This window comes from Pezoporus flaviventris, unplaced genomic scaffold, assembly GCF_033815535.1.
Source record: "Pezoporus flaviventris isolate CSIRO_AGI_PZ_B2104156 unplaced genomic scaffold, CSIRO_AGI_Pfla_v1 ptg000078l, whole genome shotgun sequence".
Classification (NCBI taxonomy): Eukaryota; Metazoa; Chordata; class Aves; order Psittaciformes; family Psittacidae; genus Pezoporus; species Pezoporus flaviventris.
Window position 1 is genome coordinate 2,876,879 of NW_026892626.1, and position 15,596 is coordinate 2,892,474.

Genomic DNA, 15,596 nt, shown 5'->3' on the forward strand with positions numbered 1-15,596 from the left:
TTTAACTCATATACATAAACATGCCTGTGCGCCCAGGCTTAAGGCTATAACTACACTTCTGAATCCATAATGAATTTGTAACATAATCCAAATAATCCAATTGTCTTTTACCATCCACTCCTTACTAAATAAAGAAATGCACATTTGGTAAATAGTTATTTTACACACACACAAATATACCCAAATGTGAATGTGCATGACAAATTAGGTGAAGTTCTTATGGTCAAAAGTCATAGTAGAGCATTCACTATTTTTGATAGCACAAAGTTTTTACCCAGGGGCACTAAAACTCACTTAGGACCTCATGCATATCTTACTGAGAGAAATAATGTTCTTGTTATTAATCTCGGATAAGGAGACAGATAAAGGGATATGCAGGAGGTTTAGCCTATGGCTTCGCAAAAGAAAAACCATTGACAGAGCTTGGAGAACTCAGTGCTGGAGAAGGAAAAATGCATGTTTATTGCCACGAGTAATAGAAGTTAGTCAGGGGAAGTGCAGTGAAAACTACCAAATGGTTTATCAAATTAAAGCATCCTGAGAGCTGTTTTGAGAAGCCAGGAGGCTAGAAGTAGTTTCCAGCTAGATGTACTTTCCAGTTTTGTTCTGATTTCAGGAACGTTTTGGAGCCTTCCAATGAGCAAAATGTCTGTGCCCTTGGCACACAGGAAAAAGAGAACCTTTTGTGCTCTTCTTCCACACTCCTCCCCTTTGGCACCCCAGCTGCTGTAGTTGAACAACTGTTGTCACCCCCAGTATGCAGAACAGGGCTCTTGGAGGACTTGTGTGGATACTAAATTCTCAGCCACTGAACCCTGGCACAAAATAGAACTGCAAGTGGCAGCTTTCACTTGCATAAATGGTCTAAAATTCCTCTGGATTCGGAGTAGATGGAGATTTATTTCACTGAGGCCTTTCCAAGTACTGAGGGATCCAAGTCAGCACGTTTGCAAGGGGGTATTTGGCCAAGAACAAACTAACTGTTCTCCTGGTATGGCCAGGGGGGGTTGGCCTATGTAACACAATATGCTTCTATCATTTGGAAGCAAATTAATAGTTGAGCATCCCTGTGTTAAAAAAAAATGAGGCCTACTAACAGCTTCCAAAAAGGAAAAGTAGTTCTTTCAGCATCATCCTCATCCAGAAGTTAAACTAAGGATCTGATGGTGGTTTACGCATGTTTGCTCTTTCTTTTGTACATCTGAGGCCTGAAGGAGTTGCTGTGCAATACACTTACAGCAATTCAAATGACACACTTCAAAATATGATGATGTTGTCATAATTTAGCATTTCAGAGACATTCATTTTTACTTGGGAAAATCTGACTTGAAATATTTATTTGCAAGCTGTACCTTATTTCCTAGGTGACACCATTTATACCATTTCGACAGATGCAGAGACATAGCTGAAGATGTCTGTGGAACCAGAAACAGAGCTGGAGTTATGCTGCAAACTGTGAATTACTTATCTGCTCTATGCACAAAAAAGGATTTTCAGATTTTCTAAATATTTTTAGATGGGAAGGCAGGTGGTCCATGAAAACCTAGTCTCTGTAACTGAGCACTTTACTCTGCTGAAATTCTCCACTGTTCCCCCTTCCTCTTTAGCACCTCTCATGTCTGTTCATCAGGAAGAGGAAGGATTGTGCCTCTCCACTCCAACACCTCTGCATCTCAATAACTTACACACAGTACCTCAGGTTCCTCTTCCATTTCTTGATTTTGTCTGGACAAAGAATAATATTCTCTGGCTTTTTCAAAGTTACACATTCTGGTATACATGCAACAGTATGATATATATAGCCATATGCTGACTGATCAGCGAACAGAACAAACCAAGCAGACCTGTATAGAGTTTTTACTTCAGCCTTTTGTCTCCATTCAGCCATTCATTTTACTTGTGAGGTGGGCTGATGCCAGCCTTATGAAGTTTAACCATGCCAAGTGCAAGGTCCTACACCTGGGTCAGAGCAATCCCAGGCACAGCTACAGGTTGGGAAGAGAAGAGATTCAGAGCAGCCCTGCGGAGAAGGACTTGGGGGTGTTGGTTGATGAGAAAATGAACATGAGCCGGCTTCAGTGTGCGCTTGCAGCCCAGAAAGCCAACCGTATCCTGGGCTGCATCAAAAGGAGCGTGACCAGCAGGTCGAAGGAGGTGATCCTGCCCCTCTACTCTGCTCTTATGAGACCTCACCTGGAGTATTGTGTGCAGTTCTGGTGTCTTCAACATAAAAAGGACATGGAACTGTTAGAACAAGTCTAGAGGAGGGCCATGAGGATGATCAGGGGGCTTGAGCATCTCCTGTATGAAGACAGGCTGAGGAAGTTGGGGCTGTTCAGCCTGGAGAAGAGAAGGCTGTGTGGAGACCTCAGTATCTGAAGGGGGCCTGTGCTAGGGATGGACTCTTCATTAGGGACTGTAGTGATAGGGCAAGGGGTAATGAGTTAAAACTTAAACAGGGAAAGTTTAGGTTGGGTATAAGGAAGAAGTTCTTTACTGTGAGAGTGGTGAGGCACTGGAATGGGTTGCCCAGGGAAGTTGTGAATGCTCCATCCCTGGTGGTGTTGAAGGCCATGTTGGACAGAGGCTTGGGTGGCATGGTTTAGTGGGAGGTGTCCCTGCCCATGGCAGTGGGGCTTGGAACTAGATGATCTTAAGGTCCTTTCCAACCCTAACTATTCTATGATTCTATGATCCTAGAGATCTCAAAAATACCAACAAGGGCAAATAGGTTGAAAGTTATAGAGGGAGTAACAAATAGCTAGACAGAAAACCCACAAACCAACCCAAACAAACAATAGCTTTGTTCTCTTTTAGGATCAATAAGCCTAGAATTATTTACTGAATGCAATAAAATGCTACAAGATGTTGTTAAGGTGAAATTTGGATCCATAAAGAAGTATTGAGATACTTATATGACTGCTCTCAGAGTCTGTAATCATCAAATATAGAAATCTAGCCATCACAGGTTGGGAATACCAAGAAAAAAAGAAAAGGAGGATGGAGTAATCTATGTCATATTCTCTTCCCTGTGGATCAAAGAAGTTATCTATTGGGATGATGCCTTGTTTGTAGTGTCTAAATTAATTGTATAGGAAAGTCTGAAGGGAGTCAGGATATGTCAGAAGATCAGACCACAGAGGAAAATGCAAGCTCAAAACTTGACATCTGATTTATTGTTTACTATTCTTATTTCTGCTTTACGTGATATTAAGTATCTGCTAAAAGTTTCTGAGTGGAAAATTCACACAGTAGTTAATGCAGTTCAAAAGCAGTATTAATCCTCCTTTATGGCTTGCAGCACTCTTGGGAAAGTAGATATTGCACAGCTCCATGGATGGAAAGTTGCTGGTGTTAAGCAATTTGAGGCTAACTAGTGTATTACAAAGGAAAAAAATCCTAAGTGCATATTTCCTTGTATGAAATCTATGTATGAAGAACTGAATTTACTTGCCCCATAGAGTGTAGCCTATATAGAGTCTGGGACCACTGCACCCTGGAAGTTCATGAGCATGAGCTAGTAATTTTAAGAATATTCTTCTCATGTAGTTACTGACAAGTCTTTTCAGCTTTGAAGGAATTAACAGAAATAATTTCATCTTAATTATCATCCCAGTAAATTAAAACCAGGACATCTGCATGTCATAGACCAACATCATAGGCTAATGTTGGCAATCCTGGCAATCAGTATGTCATGATCAATGCCTTATCTGAAGAATCCTTTTGAAACATTCTCACAGTAACTTCCAGCCACAAATTTCACTCAATTTGACCTGTGTGAGATAATTGCAAGTGGTAGACAGACTGTTTGCTCTGTCCTTTGGATTTGATATCAGTGACAGCTCTTAACTGTTATTCTCACCAGCTTTCCTCTGACTAAGACACGGAGTGCTTTTTTACACAGGAATGAAGCAGGTACACACTTCCTCTTGTGTTGACAGAGTTCCTGACACCCCTTCTATATGGTGAGGCCTTACAGCTGGAGTGATGTCCATATAGAGCAAACCTAAGCTTTTTTTTTTTTTTTTTGTCTGACTGCATGCAGGCTGAGTGCCTCTGAGCACCAGATTATCTTTGTGCTCATACTGTAGAAAAGTGTTGCAGAAGTCAGGGCAGAGCTGGCTGTGGTCCAACAGTACATTATCATATTGATGGTTAGATACCTGCTGGATAGCCTAGATTGCTGCTGCCACAGCTGTCTGAAGTTGTATTCACTGCTCTCACTACACATCAGAGCAAACTAGGTTTGGCAAACTATAGTACACAACATCAGGAAGCCCTGCAGATCCAATTCACGAATGAGGATCAGCATAGCCTTAACATAAAGAAATGCCAGCTGAAAAGGTAACTTGCTGAGAGCGGATATATTGAACATATGGGATGAAAGCAGCTGTCAAAGGGAGATGACAATGAAGAGCTTCAGTTCATAAAGAAGGTATCAGAAAGCACACAGAGAGAGTGGGTTCTATTTAAAATGCTCCAGAGACTCCTTTTTTTTTTTTTTTTTTCTTTTCCCAACAAGAATTTAATTTCCAGAACTAGGTAATGTGTAACACATGCAGCTGCCTACATAGTTCACTGAACTTCAGAGCAGAGAGCTGTGTCTGCACGACAGTTATTACCCCTTGGGTAAAGTTACCTGGACTGACCATGTGGCACTGTATTGCCTTAACTCATTTGGTAGATATTTGGATGATAACCTTATTATATTTTTCTTTTTAAGCCACAGATAAATGATATCAGAAAGAAAGTGACAGCGAGCCCAAAAAAACCAAACTCATTTTGCAACAACAGCAATAACAACGATTTACCCGGGTATGACTCAAAAGCAGGCCAGGCTGTCTCATTCTCCTCACACCGAGAAGTATCTAGTGGATGATACCATTGTTTCAGCTCAATCTATCTCTCTTATCTGATCTCCTCCTCACCCATCAAAGCTTTTCTTGCCTTCATGTTTGTGATTATGCTGTTCTGTGCCTGGCAGTTGTAGTGAAGATATGCCACAGTCAGTGACAAGGCAAGTATTCTAGAAAAACACTGCCAGAAGAGATGAAATGAAATAGCCAATACCTGACATCAGTTTCTGGAAGTGATCACCAATATGTAAATTTATGTCCTGTTCTGCAATTTGCAGAATAAATCAGTGTTTGTTTAAAGGTCATGATTAATTAAAAAAATCAATGAAAACACTTGTAAATGCATGGAAGAAAATAGCTCACTATTGAAATGTCATTGCAGCATAAGGATCCATAAAAGGTAATATGGGAAAAGACAGCCTAAGTTTGTCTCAGTTTCAACACCAACTCCAGCTGAAAGAGTGTTATGAATTTTTAAAAGCTTGAAGTTGTGCCACTCAGAATAACTCAGAATAATAATTTGTTTTTTAAAAACAAATAATTGTGTTTTTTTACACACTTTCACATACTTATCACTTCAGGATACTGCAAGTCTATGTATGTTCTACGATAGGACACGACATTCCTCTTCTCTCTCAAATTTCTGAATTTAGGCCACTTACGTGGTACATGTAAGCTGCCACAGTATGCATAGCTACATATATTAATATACATACCCCCCACATGTGCTGTGTAATATGTAATGCATATAGCACATTGTATTCTCAGTGCACCACTGACATTGGATCAAGAGGGTAAATGGAGAGTAACATAATGTATTTTTTTCCCCTGCTGGGTAAGCAATCTTCATTTTGCTTGTAACAATATTGCTAGTACATGTTGCTAGTAACACACTCTTATATGAATATATAAACAAAATGTGCCTGCCGAGAGATGCATTTTCTAATATTATCTGTAGTTACTACAAGATTCCTTGAACTAACTCACTGCACATTCTGACACAAACAAATGTATTTTAGCAGCAGCAGCGTGACCTTTTCACCCATTATTTATAACACTTTATGGTAAAAATTAACTCTACAGGCACAAAAAATTCAAGAAATTTCTATCTTCAGGTCTCATGAATTAGTGCAAAATAATGTGAAAGTTACAATAACACACTCATCCTGATACAACCTTGGGTTTTTGTCTTTCAGTAGGATATTGTCTTTCATTGTCTTTGTCAGTCTTTGAATTCCATCCACTATGTTTTAAATCAATACACTTGAGGTGCGACAGTACTATTTGTATCAGCATAATACTATAATAATTTCAGAAATAGAACACAATAAACACTATCCTTGTTTGCATAATCAAGATATGCCCATCTCATAATAGAAGGATGCTTGTGACGATCTGTTGTATCACTTATGTTAACCTTATTACCTGCCCTGGGTAGACTGAAATGTAATTTAAAACAGAAATAAACCAGTACTGGGGTTAAGGAAATGCTGATCAAAACCTTCAGGATTTCTAGAGGTCACAAACAACCTGACAGTCTGCCAGGATCACAGCTGCTGACTAGAGAACACTTTCCAGTTTCCCTGCAACTCCAGGTTAACACAGTTATTAAACACTTTGGAAAAATTAAAAATTGCTACTAACCAGGAGCTCATTCTGAAGGGAGAAACCTCAGGATTTTAGTATCTATAATGCTTTATATAAGAGTATTAAAATATTTAATATGTAAAGTGAGTAACCAGGCTAATTTATTAATTTTTATGCAGTTCACTAAAGAAATTAGCTCAGTTGGCAATGGTGGTTCAAAAATCAGATATAAAATCTGAGAGTATGAAAAAAAATCCTTTTATTGATATGGACACAAGCATTGGCAAAAACACTGTTGTGGGGGGAAAAAAAAGACTTAAGGGACTGGATCTGATTAAACCGAAAGTGGAGCTTGTTACATCTGAATCCGCAGTTTAAATACAGTCATATTGAGTATATAACAGTGGCCGGTTTGTAAGTTTGCAGCCTGAACTATCTGTCACTAGATTTCTAATACTTTGAGCATTAAACAATCTGGAAAGAAATAAGCCTGACAGTTTTTTAATAGAGTCAGTAACCTATTCTCTTAAGAAGATGGAATTGCTAAAAACAGAGGTGAGAGTGTTTATTAGCAAATATTTAATTTATGAAAATATTTGGCTTTCTGGAAGGAAAAGAAAGGTCTTCTGAATGGAAAATATTAGCTTTCTTGATGGACAGTTTTGGGTGGAATCATTACTTGGTGGAAATAATTCTGTGACAGACTGACAGAGTACCTGGGCTATCTCGTGAGGCAGACTGCCTCTGCTCTCTCTTCTCTCACTGCTGGTACAACACGCTTCAGGCTAAAGTAATCTCAGTGGTATCTAAATTCCCTCGTGGTGGGAGAAAAGGGGAAAAGTGAATGGGCATTTCTGTGATCCACAGTATGCTTGCGTTGTCCAGCCTCCACCTCTGACTACCTCTTAGCTGCATGGACTGTGTGGATTCCTAGCTTTCAGAGAAGAAATGAGTTCTATTAGATCTATGATCTATACAGATACCCCCTGTATAATACAAGTCCTCTAATTTTACCCAGCAGCTCCTATAATCAGCACGTGGGCTGTGAAGCCGAATTGCTGCTATCCTTCTGTGCTACATGTCATATTTCAGTGATAATTTCTTTTTTTTAATGATAAATGTGTGATTAATTTTTTCTTTACTTAATTTGGTATCATAAATTAGTACAAACCAGAAGTGTAAAATATGCTTATAATACTCAGAGTTCTGTTAATCCCTAACTGATAGTAGGAAAAAGGAGAATACTGCTAATGGAAATAGCATATACTGAAGATTTTGCTTTCATGTGAATGCAATTAGAGCTTTTCCCTTAAGCTAATAGGATAAGTAACTATATGAGGAAATCCACAGACACTGCAAATGTGCAGGAGGGAGAGGGTAGTGTTTGCTTGGTGTTCAATGGTCCATGTGTAATAAGCTGGCAGTTCCATCTAGTTCCTACCGGACAAATGTCTACATCAGAAATTCTTGCTTTTCCCCTCCCCCAGCTGCACATGTGGAAGTTTCTGCAGCACAGCTAAAGGCTGAATTTAGAGAGACAGGGCTACATTTTCAGAGTTATTTTAGTTTTCATTTTATAGATAAAGATGCGCACACAAATAGGTATTCCTGTCACATCTGTGGCAGTGGAATTCAGGACATCAGTTAATTTCCTGAATATCTGTGATCAACTCACATACCTTTTGCCAAATTATTCTATGAGATCTATTCTGATATTCCTAAACATTGATCTTCTCCCAACATAATTTTCCCACCTGATAAAAACAGATTAATACTCTGTCTCTTGAGAGTAAAAAGAATTCCAGAGTTTTCAGGAGTTACCCTGATAAATGACCTCCAGGATGGATCACAGCTCTAATTAATTTTTTAAAACACATTTAAATGATTCCTTAATACTGGGAGTTCTGCTATATAAAATGTAGCACATAAACAGAATAATCCAAACAAGCAGTGAGCATGTGGTATGGCACAACTGTTGCTGGCATTGATTTTGGATTTTGCTTGCACAAATAATACACTTCAAAAACCATACTGACATAACCTCTGCAGCAAACCAGCCACATGTAGCTCCCACAGCTCCATATACAACCAGCAGGTAACCCTCAGTCTTTGATTCATAATATTTTAGTGTGAGCCTGGCCCGGATGTGGACCTTTTGGGCTTGGGGTGAGAAGAGCCAGGAACTCGGTGCAGTTGGCCAGAAGTTCCCTTCAATAGCTAGAACTGCACCTTCCGTTGTAAGAACTGTAGCAAGCACCAGGGATTGCAGCCCTTTTGCAAGGAAGAAAAACATGGCATCACTGAGGTTGTCCTTGTAACAGTAACCCCAGGTAGTCCTTTAACTCATTAGGAGCCAGGATGGCTGGCACAACTTTGAGGCTGCTTTAAAGCACATTGTGATTGAAGAAAATACAGAATCAGAATGCAAACTGTGGAAATACAAAATACTCTTTTGAGCTTTTCCTTTAGTTATAGACAGTCCTTATTTACAACAAGTTCTAAATTCTAATGCTAATAACAAGGGGTATGGATTCATGAATCAATAAAAGCTAATAAAAATTGGTATTATTTTTAAATCTTAACTTATTGGTAAAACCATAAAATTAAAAAAAATCTTAATTGAAAGGCTCCTTTCATATAAAAAGATTTCAAGCACTGTCTGTGTTGTTCTTCTTCATGAGACCACGGTTGCTGACTCTCCAAGGCGTTCTGCCACAGCTAAAGATTCACAATTCTCTATTCAGTCTGCAAATATCTTCATGGCTATTATATCTTCCTTTTCCCTTCCAATATTCTTTCTACTGCCTCCATGTGATCCCCGTGAGGCTGATATTATTGAGCTAACCTTGAATTTGTACTTTTTGCCCTCAATGCTTGCAGGTTTGAAAAAACATTAGGCAGACTTGGAATAGGGGGCATGATTATCATCCATCCTTTTATTGCTACACATGGTCTCTATTGTATGAAATGTATTTTAATTTGTGGGCAATACCATGCTAACCTGACTTACACTTTCCTACATAATTTCATCAGCCTTAACCCCACTCTGTGCAATCTCTGTAATTGTTTAGATGTACAGTGACTTGTCATTTGCATCCCATGAAGCTTTTATAACAATAGCAACTTCAATTAAACTATGCCACTTGGCTTCATCATACTTCCTCCAGAATATCTTTGCCATCACCATTGCTCAGAGTGGCAATTCTCCTGAGTTTTCCAGAATTTATAGGTCACAGGTAAAACAGCATATTCTCTGCAAATGTTAATGAGTTTACAAACTGCTGAATATTATAATGATAAATTTGATCATATTTTTCTACTGACTTTACACAGTCTTAGCACTGCAGTATTTTTAGCTTATGTCTGCTCTCAAAGGGCTCAATCCAAAGCTCATTGAAGTCAAGGAAAAGAGGTGTATGAAATTAGCAACTTTTGATCAAGCCTGAGACAGTCAGTGCTGTAAAAACATTATCTGTGCACATCCCTTATACGCTGGCATCATCTTGCACCACTGCGAGTGACTGAATCTCATTTTCTTGGCAGCTTTCTGCCTGATCAGGGAATCTATTAAAGTCCAAGCAGTCAGGGCAGCTGTCTTGAGTCAGATAATTTCCAGCTTCCTCAATAAAGGGAACTAATATAATATCTACTTTATGGCCATGTCACTGTCATAATTCACATGGTATTGTGGAGGGGTTTCAGAGAGGAGGGGCAGAGTGCAAGCAGCAGTGATTTCTGAAGGCCTGTCCCTGGTCAGTCCTCTGCTTCTGCAAAAGGCTCCCTCTCCTGCTTTCACAGATATTTCCACCAACATTCTTGAGCACAGCTCACTTCACAAAGTAATTGCTGTAGCTCTTCAATGTATCCTTTCATAACTGCAGGGGTATAGCGGAGACGGTGAATGGAAGGGAAGGGTACATTGCTATTTGGTGTCTCTGCTGCGGATACCAGCGCGGTCAGAGAGCTATAGTCTGGCATCTTTCCTGGACATTTTAATATATTTACAGACTGAAAGGTGACCTTTGTTTAGAAAGTGGTTTTACTTCAGAATGGACTCAGTTTTGTTGTATTTTCTTAACATAAATGATTTTAATATATAGCATTTGGAGTGCTATATAACCTGGTTGGGTCTGGTTGAAGTAACCAGACCCAGCACTACCTCTAGAGAAAACAAAACATTTTACACCTGTTTTTTTTGATCAATCTTCTACAACCAGTTAACTTAGAAATACAGACGGCCAAACTAACATTTTTTCAGATGAGAATCTCTGAAATACAGACCAAATACTGAAAATACTTAGTGGTAACATATTTACTGTCCTTGTCACTGAAAAATGTGTCTGAAAAATCAAAGCAAAAACCCAGTTTTTAATCTTTTATCAGAATTCCAATCACAGAATGATGAAACCCTTAAAGACAATTGTTCACTGTTGCTTGAAGCTATTAGTATACATGTGCGAAAAAAGAAGTTTTACTCACTAGTTCAGTCAGACACTCTCAACTACATCAAACTGGAAAATTTATGTGATCTCTTTTGGTAGAAGAAGTGTTTTAAAATCTAGCTTGCCTCTGACATTTCAATATAGGGGTCTATACCATAAATATATTTACCAAGACACATAGAGATTAACAGAAGATGTACAAAGTAAAGCAGATTCTTACAGAAACAAATTAAATTGTTAGAAAGAAATGAATAAATAGCACTGCTTCTGGCTTTTTGGTGTGTGTTCTCCCTCCCACCCCCCAAATCATTACGTTTACTTTTACACAGCTTAGGAACTAATAAAGAGATACAAGTTACTATAAGCACCTCTCACCTCTGCCAAGTAAACTATTCACTGTTAGTGACATTGATTTTGGAAGGGTTTTGTTATCATACTGCTGAACACCACTTGTGGAAAAGGTTATTATCTAATATAGAATCATAGAATCATAGACTAAATGTTACTACGTATACTGTGTTTTATGCCAGTACCATAAACTTCCTTTCACATTACCAATGAACAAATTTTTGTTGCTTCATTTAGACACTTGGTGTCCACTGGACAATTAAATAATAGATTTTATTTTTATATTGAAAGTGGTTTTGAAGTACTTTAATTTGCAAGCCCTGCCATGGTCAGATGTTTCTGAAATTCAACTAAATGACTCTTACAATTTCTTTAGAGCTAACTCTCATAGTAAGAAAAAGACATAGAAGATGACTGTTTCCATTTTCTGTTTTCCATTTTTTTGCTAACACTCTGGGAAAATGAGTGGCACAAGCAGCAGTCTTTTATACAAAAGTAACCAGAGCCTCCTCAAAAGACATTAATCCTTCCCTCTTCAATTCCACAAAAATACAATGAAAAAATACGGTTTTCCCAAGCCCTCAATATTAGCCAAAACTAAAAATACATTTTCCCATCTCAAGAATATTGTATTTTTCTTTCCTCTGAAGTATATGTTCTAGTCTGTGTATGTATCATGTAAAAACACTGTAGACACTTCACATATTTTCTAAATATCTGCTGAAATGGCTGTTTGACTTTTGTGGGACACAGGATGAATGTGCAGTGAATTCACAGAAAAAGCTGTATGTGGAAGTTTCATAGTACATCAGCTGCTGCTTGGACATGTAAAGCACCATTCAAGGTAGCTCATTGTGCGTGATCCTAAAAGCTCTTAGTTTTGAAGATGAACTTTAGGAAAATGGTATCTGTTATTTTCTATTTCTTACCTTATTAAATGTTCCTGTCCCAGTTTTGGAAATATATTAGAGCCTACTGGCCGCAACTAGTAGAATAGAATCATAGACTGGTTTGGGTTGGAAGGGACCTTAAAGCTCATCCAGTTCCAACCTCCTGCCACAGGCATGGACACTTTCCACTAGACCAGGTTGTTCCAAGCCTCATCCAGCCTTGCCTTGAACACTGCCAGGGACGGGTCATGATTTTGTGTCACATCCACCCATCATTTGTATTTAGACAAACATAAAAACCCAAACCAGTGACAAAATGTCTGCCTTTCTGCAACAAGAACACAGCACACCTGGATTGCTGACAAAAGACCACACTTCTGACAACTTTAAACACAACTTCATAAGGGAACTAGCCAGCAACATACACAGCAACAGCTATGCGGGCTCTTCCAGACACGATTACAAAGTGCATGTCTCCAGTCTCGAAATCTTTCCATTTGCACCATACTAATCCTGATTTTGTAAACAGAAATACATGCAATGACTAACCTATTGTTCCAATATGTACTTAAAATATAATGTCATATAATCAACTGTTTGTGTTAAAATCAGTGAATAATTGCATTCCATGAATGATTAGTGGGTTTAAAAACATTTCCAAAACAATGATTATTTTATGCTTTGCTTTGTATAGCAAGATAATTACATAAATGGGACCCTCAAATAAGCAGTTTAAGGTCATATACTATGTACTTGTGAACAAATTTATGGCTATAGTTTACTACACCAGTGGCATTACTATCCTTTCTATCTACAGTGATCATGGCAATGTCTTCAATATGAAATATCAGAAGAATTACAAAAGTGAAGAGGTACAAATATTTCTCAAATTATTTAGAGGCTTATCATAAGGTCTATAGCAAGTCCATATCCAAAAATTCAATAGTCAAATGAACCTCTGGCATACAACTCTAAGATTAGCTCACAGATCCTGTAAATGATACTTCATAGCTTACTAACAGATTACTAACATTTCAGCTGAACCGAGTTAACTTTATAAGACAATGTAACTGAAAATATTTTGTCATGTCTTATTCCATATTATATGGCAATGGTGAACATAATCCACAATCTGACTGTCTCTACGCAAAGCTCTTACTTCTGACCAGTACATTTCAATAGACAAGCACTTAGTTTGGACAGGAGTTCAGAGAGGAACAGTGCTGCTGGTTCACACAGGAATATGCAGGTACCCCATTCAGTAGGTGCCAGGGATGCCCATACCAAAAAGCTATTTGACGTATTTAAAATATGTCAAATTAGGAGAGAAGTTGAGCTGGAAGTAGAAAACATGACTTTTGGAGTAAAAAGAACATGTTTATTTTGGGTTTAAGAATGCCAACCTGCTCATGTTGGAAACATTAGTGCTTCTCCTCTAGGTCCTCCTGCAAAGCTAAGCAGAACTTTGCTTTTTGTGTAGATTTTGTTGAGAACTATGAGGGGGTAGCCTGCCTTCCATTTCTAGTACACCCACAGGTTTTGTTATTGCTCTTTTATTAAAGGCATGATAGACAGAATCATTAGCTGTGCAAATTCTTTTCTTACATAAGATGAAGAGAGTGTGTCATGTTGTGATGGTTCAGAGCTGACTGGGAGGCCTGGGACTGCCCAGCTTCTGTGTCGGTACTCCCTCAAGCTGCCAGGCCCTGATTCTGCTGCTGGGTCAGTCTACCTTTAGTTTGGATGACAACACTTTGCAGTCACTCTATTCCCATCATCCTGCCATGAGAATGCAGTGAGTGGTGCAGTGAGTCTCTCGTAAGTCCCTTAAAACTGCTGTCTTGTGCATGCTGCAGTCCTATTGTTTTTTGGACAGGCAAAATTCAATGATTTTCCCACCCAGCTCCAGGTGTGACATATTTACCATACACCATGCTCTCCTCTACAACCCTATAGTTACAATAATCCACAGGAGCTCCTTTTAAACAATATGACATCTCTTACCACTAAAAAAAAGAGAGACACTTGGCAAAAATATTGAAACTATGCATGGTTTGTGTACATGGCTCATTTTTCTTAAGACCTTGATGACCCATGTGCCTTAGGAATATATATGTGTATATATGTGCGTATCCAGGGAGCCCATGGTTTGGGCATTATGTATCCTTCTATTCTTTGTGGCTGTGGTGTCACCAAATGACATTTTCAGCAGTAACACCCCTCAGAGTGTGCTCATTTTAACCCCTGTCCATTTTCATTTTCCTGCCTCTTTACTGAGGATCATCACCCCCCTCCTTCCCACATTACAGTAGCATCACTGCCTCGTGGCTGTCTTCTGAGTCAGACTGTAGGGCTGTTATGACTTTAAAAACACTCAGCAAAAGAAAGCATGTATGTGTAGTTAAAGCTAGACCAGTTCCCCTCACATATCCCCTGTGTGTCTTCACAAAATGGGGCTGGAAGAACACCAGGGCAGCCGGCTACATCTTAAGGGTATGAACAAGCTCTTTTGTTGGCATCCCTCCACTTTTAGCTGCAGGCAGCTCATGTTTCTTCTGTAGACACAAGGTGTGTTTTCAACAATCTAGTGTCCTTCTGAGTTTGAAATACGCCATAAATAAGCCTCCTAATCAGATCTGAGCCAGGAAGTGGGCGCCCCTAAATTAATGGCTATTTTCTTAAGGGCTCTTAATTCCTTTAAGGGCTCTGATTTCTTTTCTTGCTGATTTCCCAGTTGCTTGGAATTAAACAAAACAAATCCATTCACATATTTCAGTATACCAACAGAAGCTGCATAGTGATGAAGTAATTGTATATTAATCCTGTGTTCTTCACATATGAATACAGACATACTAGACTAGGCAAGTAATTCTTCCTAAGAGAGCTAATCAAAGGTTTTAATTTAATCAGTTCATTTTATATTAATCTTTTCTGTTTTGTCAGCCTAATACACCTAAAAAAAATTAATCTCTTTGTAGTTTTAGTAATGTGAACCACTGTTTTACAATGAATACTTGACTGATGGTCATAGCCAAATGAAGCATGTTGGCTTGTCCTCACAGGGATTTTAAATAACTGGTTTAGTTCTGTGCCTTGGAAAAAATAGTTTTCCCAATAATATGATGCAAAAACAAGGGAAATGTGAGGCTAGTGTTGACTTTCCCGCTGCCCCCCCCCCCCCCAATTTTCTGATACTGCCTTAGAGATCTTTCAATTCAAATAATTCCCAGCATATGCATAAATTGTCTCTTATGCCATGGTATTCTTGAGTCTCCTAGGAGCTCTGTGAGGCAGGTATGGAAAAGGTGGAACCTTTGTTTCTTTTTAAACTGCAAACCATTAACAATCATGAAAATAGTGGTCAGGAGAAGCGAGGTTTCAATCCAAGAGAAATAATAAATGGGAAACAAAGTGATTGTTTCTTTTTTTTTTTTTTTTATGGCCAATGACCTTTCATTTGTGGTCAACAGAGC

At 38.7% G+C, this 15,596-nt stretch overlaps 1 protein-coding gene and 1 long non-coding RNA gene across 6 annotated transcripts in view; one reads left to right on the top strand and one right to left on the bottom strand.

Moving 5' to 3' along the window:
* SHISA9 (shisa family member 9) overlaps window positions 1–15,596 on the top strand; it is a 184,503-nt gene that overhangs the window by 17,484 nt on the left and 151,423 nt on the right. The gene's annotated exons all lie outside the window — the stretch shown is intronic.
* The window catches only part of LOC133279491 (uncharacterized), a 54,295-nt gene that overhangs the window by 15,518 nt on the left and 23,181 nt on the right, over window positions 1–15,596 (bottom strand). The gene's annotated exons all lie outside the window — the stretch shown is intronic.